Source organism: Haemaphysalis longicornis, unplaced genomic scaffold (genome assembly GCF_048455015.1).
Source record: "Haemaphysalis longicornis isolate Haplotype H1 unplaced genomic scaffold, Haemaphysalis longicornis Haplotype H1 scaffold_2, whole genome shotgun sequence".
Taxonomy (NCBI): Eukaryota; Metazoa; Arthropoda; class Arachnida; order Ixodida; family Ixodidae; genus Haemaphysalis; species Haemaphysalis longicornis.
In genome coordinates this window covers 222145224-222161563 of record NW_027526295.1, presented here as the reverse complement: position 1 = coordinate 222161563, position 16340 = coordinate 222145224, and the positions used below count along the sequence as shown (strand labels likewise).

Genomic DNA, 16340 nt, shown 5'->3' with positions numbered 1-16340 from the left:
GTGGATTTGAACCGGCTGAGTTGAAATGGACAATGTGTTGTAGATGGCGATGGTCTCAACAACGACGATGGGTGAATAGGGAAAGAGGCTAAATTTTGTCCTGAGCGATTAGTTCGCTGTTTGAGTCTGGACATGACTGTTGTTGACGTGTGGACTTTGATTGCGGCGGCCTTGACATTAGACTTGAGCCTTTGTTTTTCGCACGCAAGAAAAAAGCTTAGCGTTTCAGCTATCGTCGTCGTCAGACGGACGGGAATTGAATTTTTCAGCAACGCCAGTTTTAACCGGGAAACGCGAGATTTCGACGCTGCTCAGTTGTTCCCAGAAATGCTTATCCTTCAGCATCGTCCCACTATCATGTTACCTACACCACATCAATTTAGTGCTCGCCACAACAGTTGCAAATAAAAAAATATAACAAATATAACACACGTTGCAGGGCGCCCTTTGAACTACGAGTGGGCCAGGAGACTACAAAATTCTTCATCAACAAAAATAGGGCACCCTATGTGCAGCTATCTTTTTTGTGTGTGTGGTTTTGGAAGTAGTCACATACTGGACATACCGAAGGAGCAAGAAACATCATCAGCTTGATTACACATACCAAGCAAAAAAGGAAAAAAAAAAAAACGCCTCGAGACGAAAACCTCTACCAGCATGTTGCTGCTCGGCGTTTTCACCGTCTCAATCACCCACCGCCCCCTTGGGAATAGAAAGCCACCATAAATAGCAAAAAATAAACGTCGCACATTTGCGCAAACAATCGTAAACCCCCAGCCCATCGAAAGCGCCCCGAGAAAGTAAAAAAGGGGAAAGAGGGGGTTCGTTAACGAGATGCTGTTTTTGTTCGGTCGTGTCCTTACATTTACTTCTCGAGTTGCGACGGTCGAGCGGGCTCCTACAATGTATACACACACTGGGGAACGTCCGACAGCGCTACCTGTTCGAAAAACGCCGGACCAACGTTTTCTTTTTCCCCGCTGACACAAGCGCATTTAAAGCCAGGAGTGGCGGGAAGGTCGTTGCGAGCGCGGATCTTCAACGCTCCGAAACAGGGAAGGGACTCGCTGTAACGTTCCGCAACACGCACCCGCGCACACCAAAGCGCACTTTCTTGCTTCGGCTCTTTTTAAAGTTTACCGCGTTAGACGGCTTTTACCCACTCACTTACATGGTGCACCGCGTTTCGTTGAAAATTCAGTGACACAATCCGAAACTTCGTGTGCTGCTCAAGCGAATTGTACACGGCTTGCAAAGTAATAAAAAGAAACTCGGGCGGAGCTAGGCTGTTGCGAAATTGTTGTACAGTGCGCATAGCATTTGTACTTGAATTGCCTTTACCACGCTTGCTTTACAAGCTGTCTTTACCTACTGGGTTGCAGCGCAGCGGCTGAAGCCGTGACAAAAAAGAAAAAAAAAATACGCAGTAAATGTTTTACATTCACAACACGTGCGAAGACACTACAGCGGCAGCGACGCTGATGCGGGAAGCGCAGCGCACGGCAGTTTCTCTTTTGCTTCGCTTCCTTTTAAGTGCGGAGCACTTTAGGATCTCGGATTGACGTCGCAGTTCGTCCGGGATCACAGTATCTAGCCATCGTAGTAACGCGTAACGGGTAACGCGGCGTCACGCACCCAACCAGAGGCTTCGGAAAGATCCCCGCTTTCCTGGTCGGGATCGAACCCGGGTCACTCGCGTTACGAAGCCGACGTCAATCCCGTGGGCCCCTCAGGCACACGTTGCTCATATGCCAAGTGACGGGGGAGATCTTTGCGCTGCGCTGTTGCCACGGAGGCTGCTGTTGCTTCTAGGCCGCAAATAAGTACACGACAACACAAAATAAGAAAAGAAAATCGTGAACTAACGCATAATTGTCCCAAATTAATGAACTCGATCCAGTAGGGCACAAGGGACAGCAGGAGAGGGGAAGATGCAGATCACGATCACGGCAGAGAACGAAGACGGAAAAAGGATCAACTGATCAAGAGGAGTCAACATTGAGCACGAGATTTCACCATCGGGGAAGCACTTAAACTGCATAGGTATATGTTTGCATATCAAGAGCACATGTATGAAGAACGACATGTTGATTCATAACTGAGCTTTCACGTGATAGATCTCTCCTCTTCGTTCTTTCTTCTTTTCCTGTCTCTTAAAAACTCCCTTTGACTTCGGTCCAGTTTGTTTATTTTTAATTGGCGTCACCCGTGATACGTACGTGGTACGGGTTGGCCTTTTATTTTACTTTACAGCCCTTTATTTTGTCTGTCTGTCTCTTTACAGGCATTTTCAGGAACTGCGGCGCCCACTCTAGACCAGTTTCAGTATCCACGCCAGGCTGACACCGAAAGTAGTCAAGAGTGGGCGCAACCGTTCCTTTGGCGCATCACTGCTCCTCACTTGACAGCTTTCACGTTGAGTGGAAATGCATTATTTTTTTTCTTTACGCGAAATCCTTATGTGCCTTATTCTTCGAAACACCGGCGTTGTTGTTGTCCGGCACAGAAAATGGCCGAGGCAGTAATGAGTAGAGAAAAAGAAAAAACACATTTAAGTTCCTCAGAAGGTAAACCCGGCTCTCCAGATGAACCGAGCGCGTTACCAACGTGCTACATACACCAGCACGTTCCGAGCGGCGAGACACAAGTTTGCCCAGTACGTGCCGCGTGACAAGTGAACGTGACAGCTCGTGAGCAGAACAGGTGCCCGCTCGCCACGGGGAACTGTGATTCTGGGGAACCTATGGCGTGAAGCATCGCCAGTGTGTAGTCCTGTCGAAGTAATTCGCCCCAAAAGACGAAGAAACGTAGAGAAGAGACGCAACCACGATGCAGCAGTGAAGAAGTTTAGGCTGCCACCTTCAGAGCAAGTAAGCAGACTTAAGGGCCCCCATGCAGACAAAACACAAGTTTGGTTCACTCGAAAGACTGCCTCGTTAGAATCGTACTGACGCCACTTTTAACGTTCACTTCGCTCAAATAAGCTACATAATTAGGAAAAAAGGGAATGGTCATGCGACCCACATAGCTCATTTCCCGCAACAGAACCTATGATGTCATATGTGCCAGCTCTGCGATTGGCTGAGGCCGGCAAAAGCAAACGCAAATTAGGCACGGATTATATAAGCTTGTCGAAGTAGCTATTTACGCTTGAATGTAATGCATATTCATCTTACAGAAGTAAAAATGGTGCGGTAAACAATAAAAATTACGGAAACACACGTAAGCATAAAAGTACCGCTGCGCACTGCTCTTGGCACTGGGAGCTCTGAGCCTATTTTAGCTGCGCAGCAGTCCACCGCTTTGGAGTTGTCTTACACGACACTGGCCGATTGGCGTAAGCAACGTTGTCTTACGTGACCCTGTTTGTCGAGCACACCGCACGTTTCACGAAACGATTACTTTCTACAGTACAAGAAACAAGCCAGGTGTAAATACGGTCAAAAACAAAGAAACACCGGGAAAGGGTCCGTCGATGAGTATGGTAGCGCCATCTGGGAGGACTGACGGCAAGCAAGGCTGCAGAGCCGAATGACGCAGTGGAATTTTGTTTTAAATACGCGCACTTATGACTTCATTACTGACGTCCAGAAAACGCACGATTTGGCGGGAGGATCAAAATTTCAGCCTAAATTGGTTAATTTTCAGTGAATACGGCATCGTTTGCTGCCGGAAAAGCTCTGGGGGCACTATCAAACACGAAATATTTCGAATAAAACAAACTTGTATTTTTAAGCACCCCCAGGATCCTTTTTTTTGTTGTTGTTGCTCAATTAAACGGCGACCGGGAGGAAGCGACCGAATCTGTGCGGTTTCAACCGCCGCGCTTTGGAACGCCGGCGTGCAAGCAGTAAGCGCCAAACCATTTCTCGGAGCGAGTCGCGAACGAAGAGATTTCGCGGCGCAAGGGGAACGATTCCCCGTCGCCGCTAATTAATTCGCCAGAGTAATGACCCAGCCGCAACGCACCGGCCCAACAGCATTACCCGCAAGCCTTTCAGCCGCGCACAGGTATCCGCGTCGTGCGCCAGGCGAAGCTATTGTTTTCGGCGCCGGTTGCCGCGCACCGAACACCGACCTAACGAGGACAACACGGTTAGAGGGCCGGGAGGAGCAATGGAGGGTCGGGGAGCTTAGGCTCGAAACGGCGGTTGCCAGGATCGTTAGCGGAAACAAGGATAAGACCTGTAATAACACGCCGGTTTGTACCGTTCGTTCCTAGCCGTCGACATCCCGGCCGAACCGTTACAACCAGCTTATTCGTGCAAGGCACTTATACCTGCGCTGTGTTCGAGGGACTTCGAGAGCATTGTTGATAGAGTGAAACGCTGTATACCCTGTGTACGTAGAAGGCCGTCGAGCCAACCGCCAATGGAACAGGCAGAGCATTAGCCCGGAACTAGAGTTTTGACGGCCGTCGAAACGCGAAACGTACTGCCTCGTTTGCAACGCCAATGTCAATGCGACGAGACAGAAGCCGCCTTACGGCGCTCCCATGAGAACGTGCTGTCTACTGTGCGCATCGCATGCATGTGCACTCCCCCAAAAGGCCAGTAATATATTTAAATTAAATTAGAAGTGCGCTTTTTTCTCGCAAAGGGAGCGCTGATAGTGCCCATGCCAGCCCATGCACCGTAACAAAGACAAAGACAACTATTTGCAAAAGTACAAGAATGGATGAGATTAATGGAACAGCTAGGACTTGCTATGACTAACCTGTTGGCCAGACGACAATTGATCAATAAAAACAGACGTTCCTACCAAGTGGATTGTAGCAGCCTTAAAAATATGCCGCTATGCCGTTCATTTTCAGGGTATAGGCGCCTTGTCGTCCATCCACCAAGGCGAGGTCGCGAAAGGGAAACAGAAAAAAAGTAGACACCCGTACGTAGACAAATGATGCCCATGGACTGTTGTGTTAACAATAACAAGCTCGCACTGACTGCTTTTAGCCAGCACCGGGACAAACAGTCAACATCTCGCAACACGGTTAACCGAATTGAGCTCTCAATCTCTAAATCAATGCCGCTTATGTTAAAGCCAGCCTAAAGCGCTTGTGGGTCCGTTTTCTCTTTCTGCAACGCCGTTCTGTTTGCTTTTTAGCCTTTCTTTCGTTGTTAAGAAGCGATGCGTTAACTTCATATACTCCCTCGACATTAATCTCAAGTACAGGTATTGCTGCAGCGGGTATTTCGACAGCAGTGCCATACGCAGTGCCAATTTAGAACTTATTTACAGTTCTCGGACGTTGTCCCAGAAGTTTCCACGAACGGTGGAGCAAAAACAACATAAAAGAGAAAACAGCAGCCTGAACCGGATGAAACAGCCTAATCGAAGAGCTACACGGGTGATGAGATGGTGGCACCCCGAAGAAGTGTCAGGCCGGCGAGACAACTTGATTAGGATCCCCTATCACGGGGAGAGTGCCAAGATGAACGACGACTCACCGGGGACAAGGCCAATCATGGCGCCACGCTTCGAGGCGAAGAAGGGCCGCAGTAAAGTGGTTAGCGGCGCTGTCGCCACAGACATACAGGCGAATGGCCCTGCAACAACTGCGACATCAACCGCAGGACACGGCACGACTGTTCATCCCAACATTTCCGGCTATCGCCACGAGCGTGCATCATCGTACAAGTAACATGTCATACTGCTTCAGCTGAGAAGAAGACGCATGGAGGGCATCTCCGATGCCTTCTAAGTCGGCCGTGGCGGCGGTAGGAGTCACTTTCGAGCCACAACGAACAAGCTTTGAGGCTTATCTGCGCCAAGCCCAAGAAAAATATAAAAAAAAGCGGTAATAATAATAAAGACAGGCAGCGAGCCATAGACAGCCTGTACTGCTCCCGGAGAGCCACAGAACATGCGCAGGCGTGAAGCGAGCGTCTCACGCGATGTTTACGTTCGCAGTTTATTAAGATTAACGAGCGCGGACAATTTTCACGCGGTTTAATGTAGCGGCGGCTGGCCAGCCCATCGGGGCAGTTTCTGCTCTTTCTCCTCCCCGGAGCGCACCCGCTTCATTTGGGTCTTCCACAGCGGCGGCGTCGCCCGAAATGAAATGCCGCACGCACGCTCTGAGACAGTTCCCGCTTTCACTTCCGGCCGCTGCTCTGCTGCAGTGCTATAGAGGGTTTCTGGGGTACTGCTCCTGGAGTACTGCTCTGCTCCTCTGCATACATTACTCGGAGGATCGTAACGCAGCCGCACACACAAAAAAAATTCTGCCGTGCGCTGTCAGACTGAACTCTCCGTACCATGAAATCTCTCTCTCTCTCTCTCTCTCTCTCTCTCTCTCTCTCTCTCTCTCTCTCTCTCTCTCTCTCTCTCTCTCTCTCTCTCTCTCTCTCTCTCTCTCTCTCTCTCTCTCTCTCTCTCTCTCTCTCTCTCTCTACGCAATATAGCTTTAGCGCATGGACAGAGAAAACGCTTTATTGAAAAGTGCGCAAGTTTGCGAGAGAAAGAGACAGAAAATAACTCCTCCGAAGATGGGGGCAAGGACCAAAGTAGTACATCGCTCTAGTGTCGGCCTGTTCAATGCAAAATTTTTCCGCTCGCCACCGCAAGATCACAAAGGAAGGAGTTAGTGATCAAAGAGCTGCATTCGTGAGAGGCGGCGGAGGTGGTGCCGTTAAAAATTCCGGCGGGACTTCGCTCGACTGCCGGCGGTCGCTCTGCCTTTGGTATCGTCTGCAGCTATGTCATGGGAAGGACAAGTTGGAGAAAATACTCCGAAGTCCTCCAACGCCTAATCAAGATTTTGGTCCGATTGCCGCTGATTTGCGAATTTTCAACATTCAAATGCCTTCAAAGGTGCAGTTTATCGGATAGTTTTAATTCCACAAGATACCCGCCGCGCTGGCTCAGTGGCTAAGCGTTGCGCTGCTGAGCACGAGGACACGGGTTTGATTCCCGGCCGCGGCGGCCGCTTTTTTGATGAGGGCGAAAAGCCAAAACGCCCATGCGTACGAGATTTCGGCGCACGTTAAATTTCCCCAGGTGGTCAAAATATATCCGGAGCCCTCCACAACGGCGCGCCTCATCGCCTGCTTTGCGTCGCAGCGTTAAACCCTACAATCAATCAATCAATCAATCAATCAATCAATCAATCAATCAATCAATCAATCAATCAATCAATCAATCAATCAATCAATCAATCAATCAATCAATCAATCAATCAATCAATCAATCAATCAATGCCACAAGATGCTACATGGCAAACGCAGCGCATAAATTTTATTATGTTAATCCGAAAATGCAGGCCTATAGAAGGCTGCACTTTACGCAGGCACTCTAAATATAATAAGCCCTTAAGTGAGTACAAAGCGTGTGTGTATGCGCAAACGGCGCTATGCATTTAGAACCATAAAACGGCAGAGAAAAAGCTTGCAAATGTCCTGGCACCTTAATTGAAGAAATATCACGCTCGCCAGGTTCTCGCACTGAAAGAAGAGCCTGTATACGGCCTCGTGTGCTGCTCCACTCGAATTACTTCCTCGCCTAAACGTGACTTTTCCGCTTTCGAAACACCGCGCCAAGAATGCATGTTCATAAGCACGCTCACGCCAAACAAACGTGGCCCTGCTTTAGCACAACACAGCTGAACACGGCCAACCATAGCAATCAAACGGGACAAAATCCTGCAGGGCGCTTTTCCTGTCGGCCCAGCGAGCTTTTAAAAGAACGCTATAGGGGTGAGAATAATGAATAAGAAAACTGCGTCACGAATTAGGGAACAAATCCGGAAAGGAGACATTCTAATGCAAGGAGCAGGATTCTGACAACCAGCGCACTTATAACATCTACCCAATGGAACGGATACCAAAGGATGGGGAAAAAATTGAAGAAATAAGAAAACTCGGGTGCGAAAAGGACTCGGAATGCACGCAGCAGGAGTGGTAGGAAATTTCCAGGAGGGGCTATCGTCACTTAGTGGATGTGCCGGATCCGAGAGGCAAAGCGCGACCCAGACGTCCGGTTCTCACGGTTCTCATGAAAGCAATTGAACACACCACTGAACGACGAGGCAGCGGGAGCAGTTTCATCCTCCTCCTCACAACCCGCTACCGCCCCCTGCCTCCGCCACAACGCCATTGATTGATTGATTGATTGATTGATTGATTGATTGATTTACTGACTGACTGACTGACTGAGAGAGAGAGAGAGAGAGAGAGAGAGAGAGAGAGAGAGAGAGAGAGAGAGAGAGAGAGAGAGAGAGACAGAGAGAGAGAGAGAGACTATTACAGAGAAAGCAGAGAGGTTTGACAGCATGAATTCGCCGACATGCTACTCTGCGGGGAAGGGGGGAGAAGGAAACAAAGGAAGTAGATGGAAGAAGAAGAGTGGGAGACAAGAAGAAAAGAATCAAAATTAAAGAATAAAATTAAAAAAAAAACGAATGACTGATTGTAGGGTTTAACGCGCCGACGCTACACAGGCGATGAGGCGCGCCGTAGTGGAGGTCTCCGTATTCATTTTGACCACCTTAACGTACGCCGAAATCTCGAACACACGGGCGTTTTCTGCTTTCCGCCTCCTTCAGAAGCCGGAGTGTTTGCATCGTCGGTGGTAGAGCGGAAAGTTTGGGTAGGAGGCGTCATGCAGGGCAGCAGCTTATCGCGATGGTAACGCCACCCTTCTCGTGCGTCGCGACCCGGACGGCGCGAGATCCGGAAAGGGGAGCGCGCGGGGGTGGCAATTTTTTTCGACGAGCGGGAATTAAGAGCGTGACAAGCGCCGAGAACCCAACCAGCGTCGCTTGCTGTCACCCGGCCGAGATCTACAGAGTTGCTGCTCCTTGTAATTGTCATTGTCTTGCACACTTCGCCTTGACGACGTAGCAGATAGAATCCGCGGTCTTCTGTGATTGCAGGACTCGCCAGCTCCGCGGGAGACGCAATAGGACCACCGCAGTTTCGCTCACTGGGAAGAACTTCGCTGCACATGCACCAACGCGAGCACTATACCGGCCTACCTGCGGGAGAAAGACTCGCAGCCTCCCACTGCCTACCGCGGCCTCCAAGCGGTACCCGCCGGGCACAGCTTCTGCCTGGACCAAGACCTGTATCCCGGAGCGTTGACTTTGCAGTGCGGGAATTTCGTAACTTTTCTGAGAACGACTGCCGATTAAGTGGTACCTGTAGACTGGTTGTTTCCAAGGGGCAAGTTGACGACGACGATGCTTATTTCTGTGCGCTTGGGCTGCTACTGCCCGAACTGGTGGCTTTACGCGAGGTGGGCATAACTCGACTCCTTATGGCGATGACGACGACGATTATGATAGGAATACTGGAATGCGATAGCCGAGCAGGAGCAGACGCATAAGCGCCGTCCGCACTCGTCGAAGATGACTCCAGAGAAAGCCATTCCATCACTTACGTTCTCCGCCGGCTGTTGCGAACGATGAGTGGCGGTTTTGACGACAGATTGGAACTTTCCTCTCCTCTACGTGACTCGCATTCACCATGGCCCTATCGACCAATCGTGATTTCAGCGGCCAGCGCCCGCTGACGGCTTTTTTTTTTTTTTGCTCTACGAGCTCCTGAACAGTGCCGCTTTAAAAATCATGCACCCCTCCGTCAAACGACGACGATGGTTGAACGCAAAGCTGTATATCGCGACAGACTCTTTGGTTGTCTAACTTTTCCAGACCACTTGGATAGACGCCGGCTTCATAAACCGAGGGACCCAGGTTCGATTTTGGGCCACGGGAAGCGTTTTTTTCTTTCACTCCGGCGTTTTCGCGTTATAGACGGCGTCAGTGAGAACAGTAAAGCTTCGCTTAAGGCCAATGATGACCTCTGCGTCGTGACATCAAACAACACGGGAATAACGTTTTGCACTGCAAGACGTCAAGTCACAACTTCACGTTTTGGAGTGAAGTCATATTTCGGGCCTGGTTGTTCGTCTGACTTGTTCCCTAGGCGCACCCTCCCCTTTCACCAAGGCGTCCGAAATCAGCACTGGTAAGGGTACACGGGCGCCCCGCTTCTGGACAGAGGAAGCAACCTTTTCTATCATACCGTTTTAGCCGGCCTGTTTAGGCCGACCACGACGCCACCAGTGGGACCACGGCACGACGCCCCTGAAAGCAATTTCGACCCAGCTGACCCGATCAATGCAGACTTTGCCGTTGGTTCCTTCGCACGGCTGTAGCGGCAAAGAAACGGAAGCGGAAAGCCTTTTTTATATGCGAAGCATGCATACTTATGCGGACGCTTCTCAGCCGTGCTTGTTGGCGTCGCTTTATTCAGCTGGGTCTGCTGCTTGAAAGCGAATGCAGCTCACGCGCTATGGCGTTCAATGACGCCCGTACTTCCTCAGATTGAATAAAATTCGCACTTCAAATAACTTTGACTCTTGTGTTAAAGCACATCAGCGCTAGGAATAAACGCGGAATACCCTATTCTGACGAAATAATAAAACCTACGCCACAGTTCCAGACAGTCGCCCACTTGGAAATGCGGCGCTGCACTAGCCGGGGGCCGCCTCGCGCCGCACTGGAAATGGACAGTAGCGGCGCGAGCTGATGCGAACCCGCCGCGGTGGCTCAGCGGCTAAGGCGTTGTGCTGCTGAGCACGAGGACGCGGATTCGATTCCCGGCCACGGCGGCCGCTTTTCTGATGGAGGCGAAAAGCAAAAACGCCCGTGCGTACGAGATTTAAGCGCACGTTAAAAATCTCCAGGTGGTCAAAATTAATCCGAAGCCCTCCACTACGGCGCGCCTCATCGCCTGCGTTGCGTCGGCGCGTTAAACCCTTCAATCAATCAATCAATCAATCAATCAATCAATCAATCAATCAATCAATCAATCAATCAATCAATCAATCAATCAATCAATCAATCAATCAATCAATCAATCAATCAACCACGAGTTGCTGCGAAGGAACAGTGGTAACTATCGCGTTCTAATCAACCTGCCAGAGGTATTTGCACCATGGATTGCCATAAAATTATCCATAAGCGCTACGCTCAATGTAAGAAATAACTAAATGACGTTATTTGAAGCTGTCTTACTCCGTTTTTAATTACACAGGATTTAGCGAAATTTGCACCGCCCCCTCCCCTTGTCGGAAAAGACGGTCGGGTATAGTAGTTTCACCGCCACAAAATGTGGTTTACAGCTTCAAGCTCCGTAGTCATAGTTCTGCATAGGGCTTAGTGACGCTGACCTATCGTGTGCACCAGTGTACGCCGATGTCCCCTGGGCGTGCTCATACAGACCTCCTGTCGACGATTCGCTCTGAACGTTGAAACGAGACGAAACGTGATGAGTCGCCTCGATTCCCACGCCTTGAACAATCACGGGAAAAGCAAACATTTTTTTATTTTGTTTTCTGAGCTTAGTTACGCACATTTCATTCATTTCCCACGTACCAGACAACTCTTCAAAAGCAAAACGAGGACACCAACGCCTTTCTCATGATGATGATGTTCATGCGAAAGAATTTCTGTCGTATCGACGCGCGTACGTTGCCACATTGCTGAGTTAGCTTTTATTTCAATCGATCAGTTGTTAGGTGATGCCTATGGGGGGACGCGTTAAGTGACGATTCGTTCCTCGCGCTTTGGCTCGCCGGTGACTACTGCGCCGCTGGGCTTCAAGTGCAGAAGCGGCCGAAGTTCGGAGCTTTGCGACGCCTGCTGAAATGTGCGCATGCCCAGGGGTCGCCTAGCCGCGAAGGCGGGAGCCTTTTTTTGTGTGTGTGTTTAACTTTTTAGACGTGCGCGCTATGGAACGCGTCTCTGCCGATGGGAATTTATGTGCCGCCGCGTTTCTCAGACCGCGAGTTTTTCGCTCAATGAGCCACTTATAATACTCTCGCACGAAAAAGAGCAAGATGGAGTCGGAAGTGCTGAGCAGCCAGCGGAAAGAACGCATGCGGATGCATGCAGACACGGCGCGATTCATTTCTCCGGCCGCTTTCACTTGATCGCCGCCGCGCCACTAATTTCCCCGTCTTCTTCCGCGCGCCTCAGCCGTCACACGCTTCTTTCGCGGCCACTCATTGTTCTTCCTCGCTCCCATTCCCTTTTCCCGTCGCCCCAATGCCGCGCTTATTTTTGCTGTTTCGCTAGGCGGCGTCGAGGTGTGCACAAGCGAAACAATAACCGCGCAAGGCTCGCTGGGCGCAAATTAACCAGCGTTCCCAAGGGGGCAATGTTTTGAGGCGTTTTCCTCCCCCCACGGCAGGAAATTCCATTACTAGGGACCGGTTCCACCGGGAACAACGAGCGCGTTCCCTTCGAGGAGAGCGCATCCCCCACGCTTTCTACCCCCGTCCCCAACTTCCCCTGTCACCCTTTTTTTAATCAACGCTTCCCTCTTTTGGCCGCCTCACCGTTGAGGCAGTTACGGGCGACGTTGTAGTAGGGTTACCGTTCGGAAGGTGAAGAGGGAGCGTGGCGCGCGTCCCTAGCTGCGCGCCTGTCTATGGCACGGCGCGAAGGGGCAGCCGATTCCCAGGCCGAACAACGCCGCGGGCGCGCGTACACGCGCAACACGGAGGGTCAATCAGCAGCACGAGGGGTGTGGGATTAAACCCGCATGCGAGGCACAGCCGCCGCTCGTTAAAGGGCGCTCAATAACGAGCTCTGCAGCTGCGCGCGACGGGCTCTGTCCCAAACGGCTCGTGCAGCGTCGAGGCGCCGCCGAGCTATCCGGAACGCGCCTGCGATAAGGGAGACACTCTGCCGCTGCTGCCGGTGCTTCGCGAGGGAGGCAGTGACAATAATAAAGGCCTAATTAGGCCCGCCGCAAACGCCGCAGTGCGCTACCAAAGGAACAAGGTCCGCGCGGAAGTTCGGGGAAGAGGAACTTGGCGCAGCAGCGTTTTGAGACAGCGGTGTCAGTAATCAGAGGAATTAACGTCGGTCCGACGCCGGGGATTCCTTGCTGCCCGCTAGTTACCGAGAGTACAGTGAACGCGTCAAGCTCCGACACTTCCCGTCGGGTCAGCAGACGAGCTCCTCGTTTAAATCCCGAGCTGGAATTTACCCGAAATGTCTTTTTTGTTGTCGTTAGAGTTTAATTAACCACGTGCCGCCAGCGCTGTGCGTCTCACAAATTATGCCTAGGCAGTGTGCGACTTACCCCTGAAAAAAATCCCCGTATCTCGCTTTCAAGGCCGAGAAGACGGCAGAGAAGAGAGGCTGCTCGTGAGTGAGCTTTACTTACAACGTGCGCGCAAACGATAATCTCAACACAGAACAAAGGGCGCAGAAAATACAACAAATAGAGAGGGGCTTCATGCGAAAGCCAATCAGAAATGCAGAAGAAGATACGGCAGCTTGGTGTGTGTTCCTTCTGCCCGAAGCTTTGCGAAGTGCGAACCACGCGTTGAGCCAAACAAAAGCAGGCATCTGACTACTGCCCTCCGTTTCTAGGGCTGCGCTACATTTTTAGGGCGCCGCCCTTTGGCGCCCGTCTCTGGGCTGAGCCATGTCGCCGTCGTAACCGAGTGAACGATTGATTGATTGATTGTAGGGTTTAACGCGCCGACGCAACGCAGGCGATGAGGCGCGCCGTAGTGGAGGGCTCCGGATTAATTTTGACCACCTGGGGATCTTTAACGTGCGCCGAAATCTCGTACACACGGGCGTTTTTGCTTTTCGCCTCCATCAGGAAAGCGGCCGCCGCGGCCGGGAATGGAACCCGCGACCTCGTGCTCAGCACCGAGTGAACGATGGCAAGACCGAATAGTGAAAAAAAAAATCAAAGGAGGAGGGTGTCGCGGAATTGTGAAGAGAGAGAGAGAGAGAGAGAGAGATAGATAGAGAGAGAGAGAGAGAGAGAGAGAGAGAGAGAGAGAGAGAGAGAGAGAGAGAGAGAGAGAGAGAGAGAGAGAGAGAGAGAGAGAGAGAGACTTTATTAAAAGAAGGTGCCCCTAGTCCGGGGCTCCGGGTATGGAGCTGAGGGCCAGCTCTGCCCGTTAGCCATGACGGCGCGAGCGCTCTACGAAAGTGCGCGGTTGTGAAGGAGGGGGGGGGGGAGGGGGAGGGAGGGCAGTATGCAGTGCCCGCACGAGACGCTCGTCTGCGCGACGCTGGCGAAAAACGCAAGGGGGGCGTGTGCGTGACGATGGAGTACGTTCCCTGCCTATGACGCACGTCGTGGTCCCTTCCTAAGACGCACTACGCGCCGCCGACGCAAAGGCTCACCATCGCTACCGTCGAGAGAACGCACGAGTGAGTGCTCCCTCAGCGCACTGCTGCTGCGCCCAAACATCGCATTATGGAGTATCGTAACCGCCAGCCATTTTTTTTTCTAATAAAACGTTCGCTAAAACCACCGATTATAAACTAACATTTATGCCGCTAATTATGCCAGTTTTCAGTTGGTTTTGATGTTTTGAACTCCGTTCTTAATTGAGGACACATTCTTGTGTCCACAATGGGTTCAGGCTCGTTCAAATAAAAAAAAAAAGCAAACTAGCGGTACCTAAAGGTCTCAAAAATGTTTACAACGTGATTTCGTACCGCTTTTGGACGCACCGCTAGTTAAGAATTCCGGCCATGCTCTAAAGTTACAGCCATTCGCGTGCATTTGTGTCCAATGAGCACCGGCTGACATGAGTCAAGGCGAGAGCGCATTAATATTTCTGAGGCTGCGTGCGGCTTTTAACACGTATAACCTTTTTCTTGGTGACTCAAATACACTTTATAAATGGTTGACTACCTTAACTTTCGTTGAATCTTGCTCTAAGGCGTCAGTCAGCCCGAACATATTTGACTGAGTGTGCATATATTTAACCCTGCAGAGCGCGTCACTGCATGCAACCTTTTAGGACGGCTCAGATTCGCAGAAAAAACACATGGCTGTCAGCTAATAAGTCACCTCACCCTACAATGACATTTTTACGACGTTTACGTTCTAAACGAGCCGCGATCGTCACAACCGACGCATGTTGCAAAGCTAAAGCGACCTTTGATGACATCAGTTGTGAGGTGTCAACGAGCCGACGATAAACCCGCCCGCGTGTAACACCGAACGATGGTGATCTGTGGTTGACGTCACTGACGCTCGTGAGGGCCAAATGCTTAGAACCCTGGTGATCGGTTGGTGTAACTCATCCGAGTTACACCAACCGATCATGACTCATGTATTACACGTGTTAGCTCTGACGAGGAAATAGCATACACGGAAGCAGCACCACAAAGAAAGAAGAAACGCCAAGAAATTGTTGTGCTGGCAGAACAAGTGACACGAACAATGGCAAATGGTGAAGCAATGTATTTACACGATGTGAGCCACGAGACACAGCCCGTGCAAGCTATGCGCCGCATACAGCTTCGTCCTCCTCTTCTGAGATGGCTGTTCATGGTGGTGTGAAGTACGACTGTCCCGGTCGAGGCCGCAGTAGACAGGCGAGTGCGAAGAGAACGAAAGATGGGATGAAACAAGCAGTGAAGAAGGCCTTGCCCCCACGGATGAAGTTGGTGGGGTCACAAGGTTGGACACGGGCGTGTACGGAGCTGTGACGAGCCGACATAACCAAAGCACCTTCAGAAGCCAGAACGCTACAGGAGGGGCGATGTTCGAAGTCCGGGACGGGGATGACTCTGCAACATCCCCTAACATGTTACGCGGGGGAAAAACAAACGAGGCAGACAATGGTTAATGGTGAAGCGATGCGTTTACATAACGTAGGCCTTGACAGCACCGAGCCAAGCAACGTGCAACGCACACAATCAATATACTTGCCCATAGGACGGCAGGAACAGTTTAAACACTTATACCAGATTCTACACGAACTGCAACGCCGTTCCGCGTGCAGAGAGAGGCTGCAGATTTCCCGCCGTTATTTCAGTCACGAGGCGAGACGCTTACAAGTGAGCGCCTTCAATTAGCGCCGCACGTCGAGGGAATTAAGCGGGAAAAACGAAGCAGGCGCTGAGGGGCATAGCGAATGCGTGTCACGTCTTCACACGCGCGGGGAAGAGAACACCGCCCTGGTCAGAACGATCGATGACAATCGACGCCTGCTATGCGCAGATGCCGCCTACACTCTTACATTCACCAGAAATGGACAAAATACCCCAACACACACCCACGATGCCCCTACTGCAACAATGATGCCAAATCAGACCTCCACCGCCTACACACAAAACACAAGTTAGTCTGAATGGGAGTTTCTTGGCTGGAATACGTCTTTTAAACTCCTCACGACAGGCGGCCTGCTCCCACGTGTGGTAGTATGATGGTGGAAAAACTGCCAGTTTACACCGGGGGCCACAAGCCGTAGTAAATAAGCGCATTTACCACGGTTGTACCTCTTCACAAAATGCAGTATCTGGCTGTGATTACTGCGTTTGTCCTAATGGGAGTATTAAAAACTCC

At 50.9% G+C, this 16340-nt stretch overlaps 1 protein-coding gene across 3 annotated transcripts in view; it reads right to left on the bottom strand.

Moving 5' to 3' along the window:
* The window catches only part of LOC144169969 (adenylate cyclase type 1-like), a 178907-nt gene that overhangs the window by 76692 nt on the left and 85875 nt on the right, over window positions 1-16340 (bottom strand). The window contains exon 1 of one of the 3 annotated variants that reach the window (XM_077699446.1): window positions 5448-5596. The exons of the other annotated variants lie outside the window; for them this stretch is intronic. The gene's annotated coding sequence lies outside the window, so the exon portion shown is untranslated. Of the gene's footprint in view, window positions 1-5447; window positions 5597-16340 lie in introns of those variants that run through there. 3 annotated transcript variants of the gene reach the window in all.